Source organism: Moschus berezovskii, chromosome X (assembly GCF_049115385.1).
Source record: "Moschus berezovskii isolate FMDL1 chromosome X, NW_MosBer_1.0, whole genome shotgun sequence".
Lineage (NCBI taxonomy): Eukaryota > Metazoa > Chordata > Mammalia > Artiodactyla > Moschidae > Moschus > Moschus berezovskii.
This window is the reverse complement of record NC_142488.1, coordinates 115,997,765-116,018,717: the sequence shown is the minus strand read 5'-3', so window position 1 is coordinate 116,018,717 and position 20,953 is coordinate 115,997,765.

The window sequence follows — 20,953 nt, the reverse complement described above, 5'->3', positions numbered from 1 at the left end:
TCTTTTCTGATCTGGATTCCTTTTATTTCTTTTTCTTCTGACTGCTGTAGCTAGGACTTCCAGAACAATGTTGAATAATAGTGGTGAAAGTGGACACCCTTGTCTTGTTCCTGATCTTAGGGGGAATGCTTTCAGTTTTTCACCATTGACAAAAATGTTTGCTGTAGGCTTATCATATATGGCCTTTACTATGCTGAGGTAGATTCCTTCTACATCCATTTTGTGGAAGTGTTTTAATCATAAATGAGTGCTGAACTTTCTCAAAGGCTTTTTCTATTGAGATTATCACATGGATTTTATCTTTCAATTTGTTAATATGGTGTATCACATTGTTTCATTTGCATATATTGAAGAATCCTTGCATTCTTGGAATAAATCCAACTTGATCATGGTATATGAGTTTTTCAACGTGTTGCTGGATTCTGTTTGCTAACATTTTGTTGAGGATTTTTATATCTAAGTTCATCAGTGATATCTGCTTGTAGTCTTCTTTTTTTGTGTTGTCTTTGTCTGGTTTTGGTATCAAGGTGATGAAGGCATTGTAGAATGAGTTTGGAAGTGAGTTCCTTCCTCTGCAACTTTTTGAAAGAGTTTTACAAAGATAGGTATTAACTCTTCTCTAAATGTTTGATAGAATTCTCCTGTGAAGCCATCTGGTCCTGGGATTTTGTTTTTTGAGAGATTTTTGATCACAGCTTCAACTTCAGGGCTCATAAATGTGTTGTTCATAATTTGTATTTCTTCTTGGTTCAGTATCAGAAGGTTGAACTTTTCAAAGAACCTGTCCATCTTCCAGGTTATCCACTTTATGGACATATTTTTTCATAATAGGTTTCTATAATCCTTTGTATTTCTGCATTGTCTATTGTAACCTCTACTTTTTCATTACTAATTTTGTTGATTTGATTCTTCTCTCTTTTTTTCTTGATGAGTCTGGCTAAAGGTTTGACAGTTTTGTTTATCCTCTGAAAGAACAAGCTTTTAGTTTTATTAATCTTTACTACTGTTTCTTTCATTTATTTTTCCTTTATTTCTACTGGATCTTTGTGATTTATTTCCTTCTACTAACTTGTATTTAGTTTTTGTTAGTTTGATTAGTATGTGTCTTGGCGTGTTTCTCCTTGAGTTTGTCCTGTATGGGACTCATTGTGCCTCATGGACTTGATTGACTATTTCCTTTTCTATGCAGGGGAAATTTTCAACTATAATCTCTTCAAAAATTTTCTCAAACACTTTATTTTTCTCTTCTTCTGGACCCACTATAATTCGAATGTTGGTGAGTTTGATATTGTCCCAGAGGTCTCTGAGACTATCCTCAGTTCTTTCCATTCTTTTTACTTTATTCTTCTCTTCAGAATTATTTCCACCATTTTATCTTCCAGCTCACTGATTCATTCTTCTGCTTCAGATAATCTGCTATTGATTCCTTCTAGAGTATTTTAACTTTCAGTAATTGTGTTGTTTGTATGTTTGTTCTTTAATTCTTCTAGGTCTTTGTAATTGATTACTGCATTTTCTCGATTCTGTTTTCAAGGCTTTTGATCATCTTTATTATCATTATTCTGAAATCTTTTTCAGGTAGTTTGCTACTTTCTCTTCATTTATTTGGATTTCTGTGTTTCCAGTTTGTTCCTTCATTTGTGCAGTTTTTCTCTGCCTTTCCGTTTTTTTAAAAAACTTAATCTGTTTGAGGCCTCCTTTTCCCAGGCTTCAAGGTTGAATTCTTTATTCTTTTTGGTTTCTGCCCTCTTAAGGTTGGTACAGTGGTTTTTGTAAATTTATTATAGGGTGAGATTTGTACTGTTTTGTTTGTTTCTTTGTTTTTTCCTCTGATGGGTAAGGCTGAATGAGGTGCTAATCCTGTCTACTGGCGATTTGGTTTGTATTTTTATTTTGTTTGTTGTTTAGATGCACAGGGTGCTACTGGTGGTTGGGTGATACCGGGTCTTATATTCAAGTGGTTTCCTTTGTGTGAGTTCTCACTATTTGATACTCCCTAGGGTTAGTTCTCTGGTAGTCTAGGGTCTTGGAGTCAGTGCCCCTACTCCAAAGGCTCAGGGCTTGATCCCTCTTTACATGTTGGGGCACTTCAGGGCTTAGTCCTAGGACTTCCCTTCTTCCCTGTATTTTCTCTCCTGTGATCTCCCCATGTCCTGTCTTCCAAGACCACAGTCATGTAAGTGACTCACAAACTGACTTTTCCAGCTGTGCGTATATAGATGTTGTTGTCTTCATCTTTTAAAGCTGGGAGTTAAGAGACACTATCTCTACAGTTATAATTGTTGATGGTAGCCTGTTTCTCAGTTACTATATTTTTCCACACATAGCCAGATCCTAGCCCTGCTGGCACCCACGCTTGCTAAGCACACGCTTGCAGCAAGGAGCAGGGACTGAGTTGGAGAAGGCTTGGCGAAGCAATTCTGCCCTGCATCCCACCACCTGCGATCATGGATCTAAGGCAGAATATTTAACTGTTTGAGTGCTGAAGGCATGCCTCAACAAATATACAGAGAGCCCTTTGGTGAAGATTGAGAAACATATTCGTTCTATGCATTTAAGGAAATCTTAAATTTCTAATCACTAGTTAACCACTAAACTAATTAGTCACAGAACAGGAAAAGGTAAGTTTTCATTCCAATCCCAACGAAAGCCAATGCCAAAGATTTCAAACTACTGTACAATCGCACTCATTTCACATGCTAGAATTCTTTAAGCTAGACTTCAGCAGTATGTGAACCGAGAACTTACAGATGTACAAGCTTGATTTAGAAAAAGCAGAGGAACCAGAGATCAAATTGCCAACGTTCATTAGATCACAGAGAAAGCAAGAGGATTCCAGAAAAACATATACTTCTGCTTCATTTAGTACACTAAAACTTTTGACTGTGTGGATCACAAAAAATGCAAAATTCTTAAAGAGATTGGAATACTAGACCACCTTACCTGTCTCCTGGGAAACCTGCATGCAATTCAAGAAGCAACAGTTAAAACCAGACATGGAACAAGAGAATGGTTCCAAATTGGGAAAGGAGTACATCAAGGTTGCATATTGTCACCTTGCTTACTTAACTTACATGCAGAGTACATCATGCAAAATGCTAGGCTGGATGAATCACAAGCTGGAATGAAGACTGTGAGGAGAAATACCAAAAACCTCAGATATGCAGATGATACCACCCTTATGGCAGAAATTGAAGAGGAGAAGAAAAACCATTTGATGTGGGTGAAAGAGGAGAGTGAACAAAATGACTTAAAATTCAACATTAAAAAAACTAGATCATGGCATACAGTCCCACCACTTCATGGCAGATAGATGGCAAAAAGTGGAAACAGTGACAGATTTTATCTTCTTGGGCTCTAAAATCACTGTGGATGGTGACTGCAGCCATGAAATTAAAAGACACTTGTGCCTTGGAAGAAAAGCTGTGACAAACATAGTGTATTAAAAGGCAGAGATATCACTTGGCCAACAAAGGTCTATGGTTTTTCCAGTAGTCATGTACGGATGTGAGAGCTAAACCCAAAACAAGGCTGAGCATCCAAAAATTCATGCTTTCCCGAGCTGGTGGAGACTTTCAAGAGTCCCTTGGACAAGAAGGAGATCAAATCAGTCAATGCTAAAGGAAATCATCCCTGAATATTCATTGAAAGGGCTGATGACGGAAGTTGAAGCTCCAACATTTGACCACCAGATGCAAAGAGCTGACTCAATGAAACAGATCCGAATGTGGGGAAAGATTGAGGGCAGGAGGAGAAGGGGATGGCAGAGGATGAAATGGTTGGATGGCATTACCAACTCAATGGATATAAATGTGCGTGAACCCCAGGAGATTGTGAAGGACAGGGAAACCAGATGTGCTACAGTCCATGGGGTCACAAAGAGTCATACACTACTTAGTGGCTGTAAAACAATAACCTATCCATGAAAGTCTCCAAATTCAATACCCAATATTATCTAAGTTACAAAGTCCATCCAATCAGCAACTGGTATACATTTTGTTATTATAGATTTGGCCTATATGTTATGCTGGGAGCCTATTTCAGCATTCTTTCAGTCATATTTTGCTTTCAAATCCATAGGGAAATGATACTTGGCCACCAACAGAATACCTCAGCAGATTTACAATCATACACAACCTTAATAGGCTATATTTTGGCTGTATCAACTTTCTAACATGAATACAGTTATGATACTACATTGTTAACAGACATCCTCTGAGGCCAAATTTCATTTGCTACATTTATTCAGGACATACACATTTATAAAAGGGCTCATAAAAGTGGCATGGGCCATTGTACTATATATGTGTCACTTTGGTTAAATTTCTAAAAATTATTTGATAACCTGAGTTGCTTCAGATGTGACACTGTCAAGAGACAATTATTGATCCTCTCTATATCTTCATTGTTTAAAACAAATTCAACTTCAGTTCAGTTAAGTTCAGTTCAGTTCAGTCACTCAGTCGTGTCCGACTCTTTGCGACCCCATGAATCACAGCACGCCAGGCCTCCCTGTCCATCACCAACTCCCGGAGTTCACTCAAACTCATGTCCACAGAGTCGATGATGCATTCCAGCCATCTCATTCTCTGTCGTCCCCTTCTCCTCCAGTCCCTAAACTTTCCCAGCATCAGAGTCCTTTCCAGTGAGTCAACTCGTCACATGAGGTGGCCAAAGTATTGGAGTTTCAGCTTTAGCATCAGTCCTTCCAATGAACACCCAGGATTGATCTCCTTTAGAATGGACTGGTTGGATCTCCTTGCAGTCCAAGGGACTCTCAAGAGTCTTCTCCAGCACCACAGTTCAAAAGCATCAATTCTTCAGCGATCAGCTTTCTTCACAGTCCAACTCTCACATCCATACATGACCACGGGAAAAACCATAGCCTTGACTAGACAGACCTTTGTTGACAAAGTAATGTCTCTGCTTTTTAATATACTATCCGAGAGATGCCAGCCCCGGTGGCGCAGAAGCAAGAGACGCCGGCCCCAGCGCAACCGACCACGCAAAGAAGCACCACCGAGAGGAGCTACCCCAGGCCTGAGGCCAGGGCCGGCGGTCTAGAGGATCTGCCCCATGTCCAATAGGCAGTGGCTGCGCTGGCGCAGGAGGGCCGAGAGGAGCTACTCAAAGTTCAAGGTCAGGAGGGGCGGCCTTGAGGAGATACCCCTCATCCAAAGTAAGGTGCAGCGGCTGCGCTTTCTTGGAGCAGCTGTGAAGAGATATCCCACACCCAAGGTAAGAGAAACCCAAATAAGACGGTAGGTATTGCAAGGGGGCATCAGAGGGCAGACACACTGAAATCATAATCACAGGAAACTAGTTGATGTGATCACATGGACCACAGCCGAATGTGGTCCACTGGAGAAGGGAATGGCAAACCACTTCAGTATACTTGCCTTGAGAACCCCATGAACATTATCAAAGGGCAAAATGATAGGATACTGAATGAGGAACTCCCCAGGTCGGTAGGAGCCCAGTATGCTACTGGAGATCAGTGGAGAAATAACTCTAGAAGGAATGAAGGGATGGAGCAAAAGCAAAACCAATACCCAGCTGTGGATGTGACCAGTGACAGAAGCAAGGTCCGGTGCTGTAAAGAGCAATATTGCATAGGAACCTGGAATGTTAGGTCCATGAATCAAGGCAAATTGGAAGTGGTCAAACAGGAGATGGCAAGAGTGAACGTTGACATTCTAGGAATCAGTGAACTAAAATGGACTGGAATGGGTGAATTTAACTCAGATGACAATTATATCTACTACTGTGGGCAGGAATCCTTTAGAAGAAATGGAGTAGCCATCATGGTCAACAAAAGAGTCCAAAATGCAGTACTTGGATGCAATCTTAAAAATGACAGAATGATTTCTGTTCGTTTCCAAGGCAAACCATTCAATATTACAGTAATCCAGGCCTATGCCCCAACCAGTAATGCTGAAAAAGCCGAAGTTGAATGGTTCTATGAAGACCTACAAGACCTTTTAGAACTAACACCCAAAAAAGATGTCCTTTTCATTATAGGGGACTGGAATGCAAAAGTAGGAAGTCAAGAAACACCTAGAGTAATAGGCAAATTTGGCCTTGGGGCACGGAACTTCAACTTACTTTAGGCCTTTTTGGCTCTGTTGATCTTCATTGAAAATTTTTATTTAACCTCACTTATACTGTTACTTACTTTTCATTCCAATCCCAAAGAAAGGCAATGCCAAAGAATGCTCAAACTACCGCACAATTGCACTCATCTCACACGCTAGTAAAGTCATGCTCAAAATTCTCCAAGCCAGGCTTCAGCAATATGTGAACCGTGAACTTCTAGATGTTCAAGCTGGTTTTAGAAAAGGCAGAGGAACCAGAGATCAAATTGCCAACATCCTCTGGATCATCAAAAAAGCAAGGGAGTTCCAGAAAAACATCTGTTTCTGCTTTATTGACTATGCCAAAAGCTTTCACTGTGGGGATCACAATAAACTGGAAAATTCTTAGAGATGGGAATACCAGACCACCTGACCTACCTCTTAAGAAACGTGTATGCAGGTCAGGAAGCAGCAGTTAGAACTGGACAATGAAAATCAACAGACAGGTTCCAGATAGGAAAAGGAGTACGTCAAGGCTGTATATTGTCACCCTGCTTATTTAACTTATATGCAGAGTAGTACATCATGAGGAACGCTGGGCTAGAAGAAGCATAAGCTGAAATAAAGATGCTGGGAGAAGTATGAATAATCTCAGAAGTGCAGATGATAACACCCTTATGGCAGAAAGTGAAGAGGAACTAAAAAAACCTCTTGATGAAAGTGAAATAGGAGAGTGAAAAAGTTGGCTTAAAGCTCAGCATTCAGAAAACAAAGATCATGGCATCTGGTTCCATCACTTCATGGGAAATAGATGGTGAAACAGTGGGGACAGTGTCAGACTTTATTTTTGGGGCTCCAAAATCACTGCAGATGGTGATTGCAGCCATGAAATTAAAAGACGCTTACTCCTTGGAAGGAAAGATATGACCAACCTAGATAGCATGTTAAAAAGCAGAGACATTACTTTGCCAACCAATGTCCATCTAGTCAAGGCAATGGTTTTTCCAGTGGTCATGTATGGATATGAGAGTTGGACTGTGAAGAAAGCTGATCACCCAAGAATTGATGCTTTTGAACTGTGGTGTTGGAGAAGACTCTTGAGAGTCCCTTGGACTGTAAGGAGATACAACCAGTCTATTCTAAAGGAGATCAATCCTGGGTGTTCATTGGAAGGACCGATGCTAAAGCTGAAACTCCAATACTTTTGTCACCTCATGTGACAAGTTGACTCACTGGTAAAGACTCTGATGCTGGGAGGGATTGCGGGCAGGAAGAGAAGGGGAAAACAGAATGAGATGGCTGGATGGCATCACCGACTCGATGGACTTGAGTTTGAGTGAACTCTGGGAGTTGGTGATGGACAGGGAGGCCTGGTGTGCTGCGATTCATGGGTTCACAAAGAGTCGGACACGACTGAGTGACTGAACTGACTGATACTGTAATTTGCAAATAAACCTACCATGAACAGCAGCCCCTCAAAAAGGCTCTAGAACATGCCATACAACACAGAGTCCCAGTAGTGGCCCTGAGGCTTTAAGCAACCTCCTCTCATGTCTCCTAGAGGCTCTGGACCACTCATGGTAAGTAACAGTAGCCCACAGTATTTTGATGCAAGAAACTGCACTCCTTGGCCTCGTGCTTTATACCATTAGAGCAGCAATAGCTGGCCACCTATTTGGGTCTTTTGGAAGTTTAGACCCTGGGCCCACAACCCTCTGTATATAGCTGACCACCATGCCTTGAGATATAAAAGCAGTAGCATAAAAGCTTGGCATGGCTACTAAGGCCTCCAGGCTACAAGATGGAGCCAAACCTGGACCCTCTAGCATATCCCACCTAAAGGAAAGGGTGTACACTTTTGCTCTCAGTTCCTTGCCAGATTCCATGGTACTAGAGGTGTCACCCCTCTTCCAGACCTGTTGGCTATCCAGCAAGCCCTTTGGGATCAACTGAGTGAGTAGTAATAGAAATTTTACATTTTAAGAATAGTATTTCCACCATATAGGTAATGTAGCTCATTAGGTAGTTACTGCCTTTTCATCCCTTAACCAGGACAAATGATAAGGGACAAAACCTAAATGTCAGCACAATTAGCCACACTTCTTTCAATCACCTAAGCACAGGATGCTCTCTCTGGCCAGAAAATGGCCCTACCTAGACATTCTTTCAAACCCTTGGACCACTGCCTAAGAGATGTTCCCTCTGGGATAAAGAACTCTGGTAATCTCTTGCCTCAAATAACTCAGATACAAAGCAAGGTAACAGATGTCTTTTGGGCTTACCAGGTAACACTAGTGGTAAAGAGCCCACCTGCCAATGCAGAAGATGGAAGAGACAAGGGTTCAATCCCTGGGTTTGGAAGATCCTCTGGAGGAGGGCATTGCAACCCACTCCAATATTCTTGCCTGGAGAATCCTATGGACTGAGGGGCCTGAGGGATATTAGTCCACAAGTTCACAGAGTCGGACATGACTGAAGTGACTTAGCATGCACCCAGCAGATGTGTTTATGATATTAAGTCCATAATACAAGGTCTTACCAGGACATCTTATCAACTTCAGAGCTCCAGACATCGCTAATAGTGACCAAGACACTCAATTCACATTTTGATGTTGTTGTTGCTATTGTTCAGTCAGTAAGTCGTGTCCAACTCTTTGCAACCCCATGGACTACAGCAGGCCAGGCCTCTCTGTCCATTACCATCTACTGGAGCCTATTCAAACTCATGTCCATTCAGTCGGTGATGCCATCCAACAATTTCATCCTCTGTGGACCCCTTCTCTTCCTGACTTCCATCTGTCCCAGCATCAGGGTCTTTTCTAATGAATTGGCTCTTTGAATTCGGTGACCAAAGTATTGGAGCTTCAGCAACAGTCCTTTCAATGAAGATTCAGGACTGATTTCCCTTAGGATTGACTAGTTTGATCTCCTTGCTGTCCAAGGGACTCTCAAGAGTCTTCTCCAACACCACAGTTTAAAAGCATCAATTCTTTGGCACTCAACCTTCTTTATGGTCCAATTCTCACGTCCATACATGACTATTGGAAAAACCATAGCTTTGACTAGACAGACCTTTGTTGGCAAAGTAATGTCTTGGCTTTTTAATATGCTGTCTATGTTTGTCACAGCTTTTCTTCCAAGGAGCAAGTGTCTTTTAATTTCACGGCAGCAGTCAACAACCACAGTGATTTTGGAGCCCAAGAAAATAAAGTCTGTTACTGTTTCCAATGTTTCCATATCTATTTGCCATGAAGTTGATAGGACCAGATGCCATAGTCTTAGTTTTCTGAATGTTGAGTTTTAAGGCAGCTTTTTCACTCTCCTCTTTCACCTTCATCAAGAGGCTCTCTAGTTACTCTTCACTTTCTCCCATAAGGGTCGAGTCATCTGCATATCTGGGGCTATTGATATTTCTCCCAGCAATCTTGATTCCGGCTTGTGCTTCCTCCAGCCTGGAGTTTCTCATGATGTAGTCTGCATATAAGTTAAATAAGCAGGGTGACAATATACAGCCTTGACATACTCCTTTCCCAATTCTGAAGCAGTCTGTTGTTCCATGTCAGTTATGTTGTTTCTTGACCTGTGTACAGATTTCTCAGGAGGCAGATAGGCAGTATGGTATTTCCATCTCTTTAAGAATTTTCCACAGTTTGTTGTGATCCACACAGTCAAAGGCTTTAGCGTAGTCAACAAAACAGAAGTAGATGTTTTCTTGAATTCTTTTGATTTTTCTATGACCCAGAAGATGTTGGGAATTTGATCCTTAGTTCCTCTGCTTTTCTAAATCCAGTTTGAGCATCTGGAAGTTGTTCAATTCAATTCACTTTTAGAACAATGTTAGGCTCTTGAAGAAAACACTCAGTGAAACTTCCACCTCCCCCATAAGCCCTGGGCAGCAGCAGTAATTGAGGAATAAAGGGCTCCTCAAGGAATTTCTACTTAAGTTTGAAAGAGTCAGAAGGTCAGGAGGGGCGACCGTGAGCAGATACCCCTCTTCCGAGGTAAGGAGCAGCGGCTGTGCTTTGCTGGAGCAGGCATGAAGAGATACCCCACGACCAAGGCAAGAGAAACCCAAGTAACATGGTAGGTATAGCGAGAGGGCATCAGGGGGAAGGCCACTGAAATCATAATCAGAGAAAACTAGTCAATCTGATCACACAGACCACACCCTTATCTAACACAATGAAACTAGGCCATGAGTGTGGGGCCACTTGAGACGGGCGGGTCATGGTGGAGAGGTCTGACAGAATGTGGTCCACTGGAGAAAAGAATGGCAAATCACTTCAGTATTCTTGCCTTGAGAACCCCATGAACAGTATGAAAATGCAAAATGATAGAATACTGAATGAGGAACTCCCCAGGTCGGTAGGTGCCCAATATGCTACTGGAGATCAGTGGAGAAAACAATCCAGAAAGAATGAAGGGATGGAGCCAAAGCAAAAACAATACCCAGTGGTGGATGTGACTGGTGATAGAAACAAGGCCCAATGTTGTAAAGAGCAATATTGCACAGGAACCTGGAATGTTAGGTCCACAAATCAAGGCAAATTGGAAGTGGTCAAACAGGAGATGGCAAGAGTGAACATTGACATTCTAGGAATCAGTGAACTAAAATGTACTAGAATGGGTGAATTTAACTCAGATGACCATTATATTTACTACTTTCGGCAGGAATCCCTTAGAAGAAATGGAGAAGCCATCATGGTCAACAAAAGAGTCTGAAATGCGGTACTTGGATGCAATCTCAAAAAAGACAGAATGATCTCTGTTCATTTCCAAGGCAAACCATTCAATATTCCAGTAATCCAAGCCTATGCCCTAACCAATAATGATGAAGAAGCCGAAGTTGAACGGTTCTATGAAGACCTACAAGACTTTTAGAACTAACACCTTTTCATTATAGGGGACTTGAATGCAAAAGTAGGAAGTTAAGAAACACCTGGAATAACAGGCAAATTTGGCCTTGGACCACGGATGAAGCAGGGCAAAGGCTAACAAAGTTTTGCCAAGAGAACACACTGGTCATAGCAAACACCCTATTCCAAAAACACAAAAGACTCTACACATGGACATCACCAAGATGGTCAACACCGAAATCAGATTGATTATATTCTTTGCAGCCAAATATGGAGAAGCTCTATACAGTTAGCAAAAACAGGACCAGGAGCTGACTATGGCTCATATCATGAACTCCTTATTTCCAAATTCAGACTTAAATTGAAGAAAGTAGGGCAAAGCACTAGACCATTCAGATAGGACCTAAATCAAATCCCTTATGATTATACAGTGGAAGTGAGAAATAGATTTAAGGGACTAGATCTGATAGATAGAGTGCCTGATGAACTATGGATGGAGGTTCGTGACATTGTACAGGAGACAGGGATCAAGACCATTCCCATGGAAAAGAAATGAAAAAAGCAAAATAGCTGTCTGAGGAGGCCTTACAAATAGCTGTGAAAAGAAGAGAAGCGAAAAGCAAAGGAGAAAAGGAAAGATATAAGCATCTGAGTGTAGAGTTCCAAAGATTAGCTAGGAGAGATAAGAAAGCCTTCCTCAGCAATCAATGCAAAGAAATAGAGGAAAACAACAGAATAGGAAAGACTAAAGATCTCTTCAAGAAAATTAGAGATTCCAAGGGAACATTCCATGCAAAGATGGGCTCAATAAAGGACAGAAATGGTATGGACCTAAAAAAAGCAGAAGATATTAAGAAGAGGTGGCAAGAATACACAGAAGAACTGTACAATAAGGATCTTCATGGCCAAGATAATCACAATGGTGTGATCACTCACCTTGAGATGGACATCTTGGAATGTGAAGTCAAGTGGGCCTTAGAAAGCATCACTACGAACAAAGCTACTGGAGGTGATGGAATTCCAGTTGAGCTATTTCAAATCCTGAAAGATGATGCTGTAAAAGTGCTGCACTCAATATGCCAGCAAATTGGGAAAACTCAGCAGTGGCCACAGGACTGGAAAAGGTCAGTCTTCATTCCAATCCCAAAGAAAGGCAATGCCAAAGAATGCTCAAACTACTGAACAATTGCATTCATCTCACATGCTAGTAAAGTCATGCTCAAAATTCTCCAAGCCAGGCTTCAGCAATAAGTGAACAGTGAAATTCCAGATGTTCAAGCTGGTTTTAGAAAAGGCAGAGAAACTAGAGATCAAATTGCCAACATCCGCAGGATCATGGAAAAATCAAGAGAGTTCCATGAAAACATCTATTTCTGCTTCATTGACTATGCCAAAGCCTTTGACTGTGTGGATCACAATGAACTGTGGAAAATTCTGAAAGAGATGGGAATACCAGACCACCTGACCTGCCTCTTGAGAAACCTGTATGCAGGTCAGGAAGCAACAGTTAGAACTGGACAATGAAAATCAACAGACAGGCTCCAAATAGGAAAAGGAGTACGTCAAGGCTGTATATTGTCACCTTGCTTATTTAACTTATATGCAGAGTACATCATGAGGAACACTGGGCTGGAAGAAGCACAAGCTGGAATCAAGATGCCAGAAGAAATATCAACAACCTCAGATATGCAGATGACACCACCCTTATGGCAGAAAGTGAAGAGGAACTCAAAAGCCTCTTGATGAAAATGAAAAAGGAGAGTGAAAAGTTGGCTTAAAGTTCAACATTCAGAAAACAAAGATCATGGCATCTGGTCCCATCACTTCATGGCAAATAGATGGGGAAACAGTGAAAACAGTGTCAGACTTTAATATTTGGGCTCCAAAATCACTGCAGATGGTGATTGCAGCCATGAAATTAAAAGGTGTTTACTCCTTGGAAGAAAAATTTTGACCAACCTAGATAGCATATTAAAAAGCAGAGACATTACTTTGCCAACCAAGGTCCGTCTAGTCAAGGCTATGGTTTTGCCAGATGTCATGTATGGATGTGAGAGTTGGACTGTGAAGAAAGCTGATCACCAAAGAATTGATGCTTTTGAACTGTGTTGTTGGAGAAGACTCTTGAGAGTCCCTTGGACTGCAAGGAGATCTAACCAATCCATCCTAAAGGAGATCAATCCTGGGTGTTCATTGGAAGGACTGATGCTAAAGCTGAAACTCCAATACTTTGGCCACCTCATGGGAAGAGCTGACTCACTGGAAAAGACTCTGATGCTGGGAGGGATTGGCGGCAGGAGGAGAAGTGAATGACAGAGGATGAGATTGCTGGATGGCATCATCGACTCGATGGACATGAGTCTGTGTTAACTCCGTGAGTTGGTGATGGACAGGGAGGCCTGGCGTGCTGTGATTCATGGGGTCGCAAAAAGTCGGACACAAATGAGCGACTGAACTGAACTGAACTTGAAAGAGTCAAATGGACCCCTTGTGGTTGTCACTATTGCCACAGGCATTGATTAATCTAAATTTGTGCTCCTAGGGAATGTGTACTCCCTACTTTAATGCCACACAGGTCTCTCAACTGACTTTATTGGCCATAAAGTAGAATACCTCTAAATTTCATTGGTTTTACTACCACCTCACCTTGTGGCCCTCTCCCTTTTGGTCAAGAGCCTACTTTATTTCCTAAGAAGTCACTTCACCTACTTCTTTGAAGTTCTAGTCATCACCTAGATTTAAACTGCTGTCAAGTTATCAAGGATTTATTTGTTTGTAAGGCTTAAAATAAAGATCCAATATTATATGCTGCCTTGATATATGGCAAAATTGGGAGGACTCCAAATGGTGTAACTGAGAGTTCCCCGCCCTAGTATGTCCCCCCAGGTAAGGTCCCCTAATCAAAAGACCCTCCTCATCAAGTAAATCAGGCATGCTGCTGCTGCTGCTAAGTCACTTCAGTCGTGTCCGACTCTGTGTGACCCCATAGAGGGAAGCCCACCAGGCTCCCCCGTCCCTGGGATTCTCCAGGCAAGAACACTGGAGTGGGTTGCCATTTCCTTCTCCAATGTGTGAAAGTGAAAAGTGAAAGTGAAGTCACTCAGTCATGTCCGACCCTTACCGACCCCATGGACTGCAGCCTACCAGGCTCCTCCATCCATGGGATTTTCTAGGCAAGAGTACTGGAGTGGCTTGCCATTGCCTTCTCCGAAATCAGGCATAGTTTCTGTTTATCCCTGAGTAATAGACTGCAGTTCCTGCCAGCTCACAGAACTCTGCAAACAAGCCAAACACATCCTTCTGTGGGAAGCAGGGGGAACACCACACTCTTAATGCTGTAAAAACTGCCTCCCACAGTCTGTGGTTATTTACTCTGTTCTCCAGTGCAATCCCCAGGTCACCATGCATGGTATACTGCGTCCTCCTTCCCTGGACCATGAGTCTATGTGCCTAATAACTACTGTCAGTCTCATCTGCCCAGTATTTGTTGTCATGTGTTTAGCATATTCATAATCCTAGGGCAGGAATTCCTCCCTCATCAACAGAGAAAGTAAGTGATTAAAACACACCCTTTTTTGGGCCACCAATAAGCACAGAGAAACACCAAGCAGTTGTGCTTTCAGGAAATCCTGTCCTCTGCCAGGCATGGAAAACAGGAGAGGGCAGGAGATAAATTTTATTTGGAAGGAGTGCAAGCTGTGTCAGGGTAAATATGTGTCATTGGTAAAGTGATGTACAAATTATTCAGATTTGAGTAATGTTGACTACATGATCTTCCTCATCCCAGACTAAAATGGTGATTCATGAGAATTACAGGTAATGAAGTAAAAGGATAGGAAAGTTATTGTTGGTGGGGGCGGGGGGTGTTTAAATACTACTTCCTAAAATGTTAGTAAGGAACCTGTGAGACAGGAGGTAAATGTCTTAAAAGAGCAAGATAGCAAGTGGAAAATGCACAAACACATGTTTAAACAGAAACTGGAGTTTCTATTGAAACAGAGAAAAATGTGCATTTGTAAGAATGAGAGCAAATGAAAAAAGCCTGTTACAGATAAGTTCCTTTATTGTTACATATATTCACAGACCCTAATAAGCAATGAGTCCTTGCAATGAATGTCAGAGCTAAATAATATAAAGAATCGTCTAGTTTACTAATCCTTTTCCTCAATTTATAAATTCAAGAATGTTTTGTAATTTTTCTCTACATTGTAATTGTTTTACCTGGGATAATTAACCACTCTTAATAAGAAAAGATCTCTGCTTAATCTTTTAATAAATATTTGTATGGGCTAGCTATTGGAACGGAGAAGGCAATGGCAACCCACTCCAGTACTCTTTCCTGGAAAATCCCATGGACAGAGGAGCCTGGTAGGCTGCAGTCTGTGGGGTCGCTAGGAGACTTAGTGACTTCACTTTCACTTTTCACTTTCATGCATTGGGGAAGGAAATGGCAACCCACTCCAGTGTTCTTGCCTGGAGAATCCCAGGGATGGCGGAGCCTGGTGGGCTGCCGTCTATGGGGTCGCACAGAGTCGGACACGACTGAAGCGACTTAGCAGCAACAGCAGCAGATATTGGAAAGCTAGGATTCCACTGTGTGCTTGCGAAGTTCACTTCAGTGTGTCCTACTCTTTGCAACCCTATGGACTGTAGCCCACCCGGCTTCTCTGTCCATGGGATTCTCCAGGCAAGAGTACTGGAGTGGGTTGCCAGGCCCTCATCCAGGAGATCTTCCTGACCCAGGGATTGAACCCTTGTCTCCAGCATCTTCCCAGGTGGGGCTAGTGGTAAAGGACCCGCCTCTTTTAAAAATCAAATTCAGGACTGAGTTTCCACTTTCAGTTTGAAATCTGATAGCCTAAAATTGGAGCAGCCTTAAGGACAACTGATCAGTCTCTACATCTATTTCTAGGAAGTTGCAGCAAGCATTAGCTGCAACTTGAGATGGCAGCATCATACTTCCAGAGAAGGTAAATACCTCTAAGTCTGGAAGACAAAAGAGTCCATCCTTCTTAAGAAATCAGGACTGGAACAAGAAACAAATATGAAATTATTATGGTTTCCTCCCTGGAAGTATTTCTGATTTAACTACAACAGTTTCTTAGTGCCCATTATATAGCAGCTGGGTAATCTATTGATTTACAAGGACTGCAGCACGCCGGGCCTCCCTGTCCATCACCAACTCCTGGAGATTATTCAAACCCATGTCCACTGAGTCGGTGATGCCATCCAGCCATCTCATCTTCTGTCGTCCCCTTCTCTTCCTGCCACCAATCCCTCCCAGCATCAGAGTCTTTTCCAATGAGTCAACTCTTCGCCTGAGGTGGCCAAAGTATTGGAGTTTCAGCTTCAGCATCAGTCCTTCCAATGAACACCCAGGACTGACCTCCTTTAGAATGGACTGGTTGGATCTCCTTGCAGTCCAAGGGACTCTCAAGAGTCTTCTCCAACACCACAGTTCAAAAACATCAATTCTTTGGCATTCAGCTTTCTTTATAGTCCAGCTCTCACATCCATACATGACTACTGAAAAAACCATAGCCTTGACTAGACGGACCTTTGTTGGCAAAATAATGTCTCTGCTTTTTAATATGCTATCTAGGTTGGTCATAACTTTCCTTCCAAGGAGTAAGTGTCTTTTAATTTCAAGGCTGCAGCCACCATCTGCAGTGATTTTGGAGCCCCCCAAAATAAAGTCTGCCATTGTTTCCACTGTTTATCCATCCATTTGCCATGAAGTGATGGGACCGGGTGCCATGATCTTTGTTTTCTGAGTGTTGAACTTTAAACCAACTTTTTCACTCTCCTCTTTCACTTTCATCAAGAGGCTCTTTTGTTCTTCTTCACTTTCTGCCATAAGGGTGGTGTCATCTGCATGCTGCTGCTGCTGCTGCTGCTAAGTCACGTCAGTCGTGTCCGACTCTGTGTGACCCCATAGACGGAAGCCCACCAGGCTCCCCCGTCCCTGGGATTCTCCAGGCAAGAACACTGGAGTGGGTTGCCATTTCCTTCTCCATATCTGAGGTTATTGTATTTCTCCCAGCAATCTTGATTCCAGCTTGTGCTTCCTCCAGCCCAGCATTCTCATGATGTACTCTGCATACAAGTTAAATAAGCAGGGTGACAATATACAGCCTTGACTTACTTCTTTTCCTATTTTGAACCAGCCTGTTGTTCCATGTCTAGTTCTAACTCTTGCTTACTGACCTGCATACAGATTTCTCAAGAGGCAAGTCAGGTGGTCTGGTATTCCCCTCTCTTCCAGAATTTTCCACAGTTTATTGTGATTCACACAGTCAAAGGCTTTGGCATAATCAATAAAGCAGAACTATATAACACAGGAAAATCTACTCAATACTATGTAGTAACCTAAATGGGAAAATATTTTAAAAAATAATAGATATCTGTATATGTTTTAAAAAATGGTCTTCTTCATTAATTGTTTGCTTATATGATGCTTCCTATGTAAACAGTGTTCTTTTCCATAACTTATGATGATCTTTAAAATTCTATTTTGAAGCCTGTGGCAGGGGTGGTGGGGAGGGGAAGAACATCACGCCAAGAAGATTTATGAAAAGCGAAAAGCAAGTTGAAAATCATATCTCATTTCAATATTTGTGTGTATGTATGATGAAGACCACTCATTAGTTAAGTGATTTACTCTTTTATGCAAATAATGAAAGACTAATACAATTTGCCTTGATTCATGGACATAACATTCCAGGTTCCTATGCAATATTGCTCTTTATAGCACCGGACCTTGCTTCTATCACCAGTCACATCCACACCTTGATTATTTAACTTATATGCAGAGTACATCATGAGGAAAGCTGGGCTGGAAGAAGCACAAGCTGGAATCAAGATTGCCGGGAGAAATATCAATAACCTCAGATATGCAGAAGACCCCACCCTTATGGCAGAAAGTGAAGAGGAACTCAGAAGCCTCTTGATGAAAGTGAAAGAGGAGAGTGAAAAGGTTGGCTTGAAGCTCAGCATTCAGAAAACTAAGATCATGGCATCTGGTCCCATCACTTCATGGGAAGTAGATGGAAAAACAGTGGAAACAGTGTCAGACTTTATTTTGGGGGGGCTCCAAAATCACTGCAGATGCTGATTGCAGCCATGAAATTAAAAGACGCTTGCTCCTTGGAAGGAAAGTTATGACCAACCTTGATAGTGTATTAAAAAGCAGAGACATTACTTTGCCAACAAAGGTCCATCTAGTCAAGTTTATGGTTTTTCCCGTGGTCATGTATGGATGTGAGAGTTGGACTGTGAAGAAAGCTGATCGCCGATCGCCGACGAATTGATGCTTTTGAACTGTGGTGTTGGAGAAGACTCTTGAGAGTCCCTTGGACTGCAAGGAGATCCAACCAGTCCATTCTAAAGGTGATCAATCCTGGGTGTTCATTGGAAGGACTGATGCTGAAGCTGAAACTCCAATACTTTGGCCACCTCATGCGACGAGGTGACTCACTGGAAAAGAGTCTGATGCTGGGAAAGGTTGGGGGCGGGAGGAGAAGGGGACGACAGAGAATGAGATGGCTGGATGGCATCACCGACTCTGTGGACATGAGTTTGAGTGAACTCCGGGAGTTGGTGATGGACAGGGAGGCCTGGCGTGCTGTGATTCATGGCGTCGTGGAGAGTCAGACACGACTGAGCGACTGAACTGAACTGAATACAATTTGAATTTGGGCTTAGTAAATTTACAAAAATATTCCAAGTGGTGGACTTTCAGGTATTTGGAAAAATGACTTAACTCTCAAATGATATTTTTTCTTATATAAATTGTAATATATTAAATCACCAAGAATATTTGATTAACACCTCTTATAAGATCATTTTTTTTAATTTAAAAAAACTTTTATGGAAGAATATATACATATCTTGATTGTTCACAGCTTATCTGTGTGTTGTATGCAATGAGAGAGATTTCTGATATTTTCATGGTTTATTTATCACTGCAACACTCACTTACTTTTAGCTTTGATCCACGTAGTGCACTGCCCTGAGTATCTGCATTTGGATGTTGTATCCGTCTTCTCCACAGCTTTAAAAGGTCTACTTGTCTGTTTATTAAACTGGGCTGATATCTCAGCAAATACTTGGACTAATATATGGTCAAAATGCCCTACATTATTTGTGTGGGAATAATTTAGGGAGTATACTGTGAAAAATAACAAAATATATCAAGAGGTTATGTTAAGATAGATCATTAACTATTGCATGAAGGTTTCTTTCTTTTTAGCTTTGTGTAAAAATGCAAAGTAACAAGATAGGATTCTTTTAAAATTTCTACTTTATTCAGCAGATCTGAGGCCTTCCTCATTTAATACAGAGAAAGAAAATATTAATATAAGGAATGCAGTTCCTATGAGGCAGTACATACTCAGTAATATTTCCAAGAAACAGAACGTCCTGTACATTTTTTAGCTGACATCTTTGTCTTAGCCTTGTTTCAAGAGTCAAGAATTTGGAGACAGAGCACTACACTTTGAGTCCTAGTGGTAACACCTATCATTTATTTAATCTTGGGTAACATATGTGATTTTTGTGAACCTGATTTTTCTTTGAAAAGGATAAATATTATATAATACAGTATCATAATATTAGTATCTATAAATAATAACACTATGTAAACAATGGTAATGATTTTTCCCTGGCCTATACATTATAAAATGCCATACAATAGTACGATTTTTCATAGCAGTATTCAATTGTCAAGCCTCTTTATTTTCTTTAGGGAATTCAAGAGGAGAGTTATAAGTGAGTTAGATATAACCTTACTGTGAACTGTGCAACTCACTATATTATACAAATTTTCTTGCACCTACTATGTGGAAAGCTTTATGCTAGGGAATGCTATGATATCTCTTAAAACATTTTTGGCTTTTTTATTGCCAAAAGAATTTGCTTAACATAAATTTTACCATTTTACCTCTTTTAAAATGTATAATTCTGTGGCATTTAGTACACTCATAATGTTGTATGATCATCACCATTATCTATATCCAGAATGTTTTCACCACATGAAAGGAGACCCCCCATACTCTTTAAGTACCCATTCCTATTTTCCCAATACTATGTCCACCTGATGTGAAAAACTGACCCATTAGAAAAGACCCTGATTCTGGGAACAACAGGCAGGAGGAGAAGGAGACAACAGAGGATGAGATGATTGGATGGCATCACCAACTTGATGGACATGAGTTTGAGCAAGCTCTGGGAGTTGGTGATGGACAGAGAAACCTGCCATGCTGTAGTCCATGGGGTCGCAAAGAGTCAGACATGACTGAGTGACTGAACTGAACTGATTCTGTAAATATCATGTAAATGTAATTAACATGTGGTCTTTTGTGTCTGACTTCTTTTGTTCAACATAATGTTTTTGAGACTCATCTGCATTGCAGCATGTATCAGTACTTCGTCCATTCTTATGGTGAGATAAAATTCTATTATATAGATAAACCACACTATTTGTTTATCCATTCATTAGTTGATGGACATTCTGCTTTTTGACTATTACAAATAATATTATATAGATTATTATTGTATAAGCTTTTGTATGGGGATAAGTTTTAAATTTTCTTGGTTATATACCTATAAGGGGATTGCTGGGTCATGGAAACTCAATGTTTGGCACTATTTTTCACAGTGACTTCACCATTTTACATTCTCACCAGCAACGTAAATGTGTTCCAGTTTTTCCATATCCTCACCAACACTTGTTATTTTCCTTTTTATTATCCTAGTGGGTGTGGAGTGGTATCATGTGATTTCGATTTGCCTTCCCTAATGATTAATGATGATGAGTATCTTAACATGTACTTGTAGTCCATTTGTATGTTTTCCTTGGAGAAATGTCTATAGAGGTCTTTTGGCCATTTTTAAATTGGGGTTGTCTTTTTGTTGTTGAGTTGCATGAGTTCTTTATATATTCTAGATATTAGACTCTTATCAGATATATAATCTGAAAATATTTTCTGCCATTTTGTGGGACATATTTTTACTTTCTTTGAT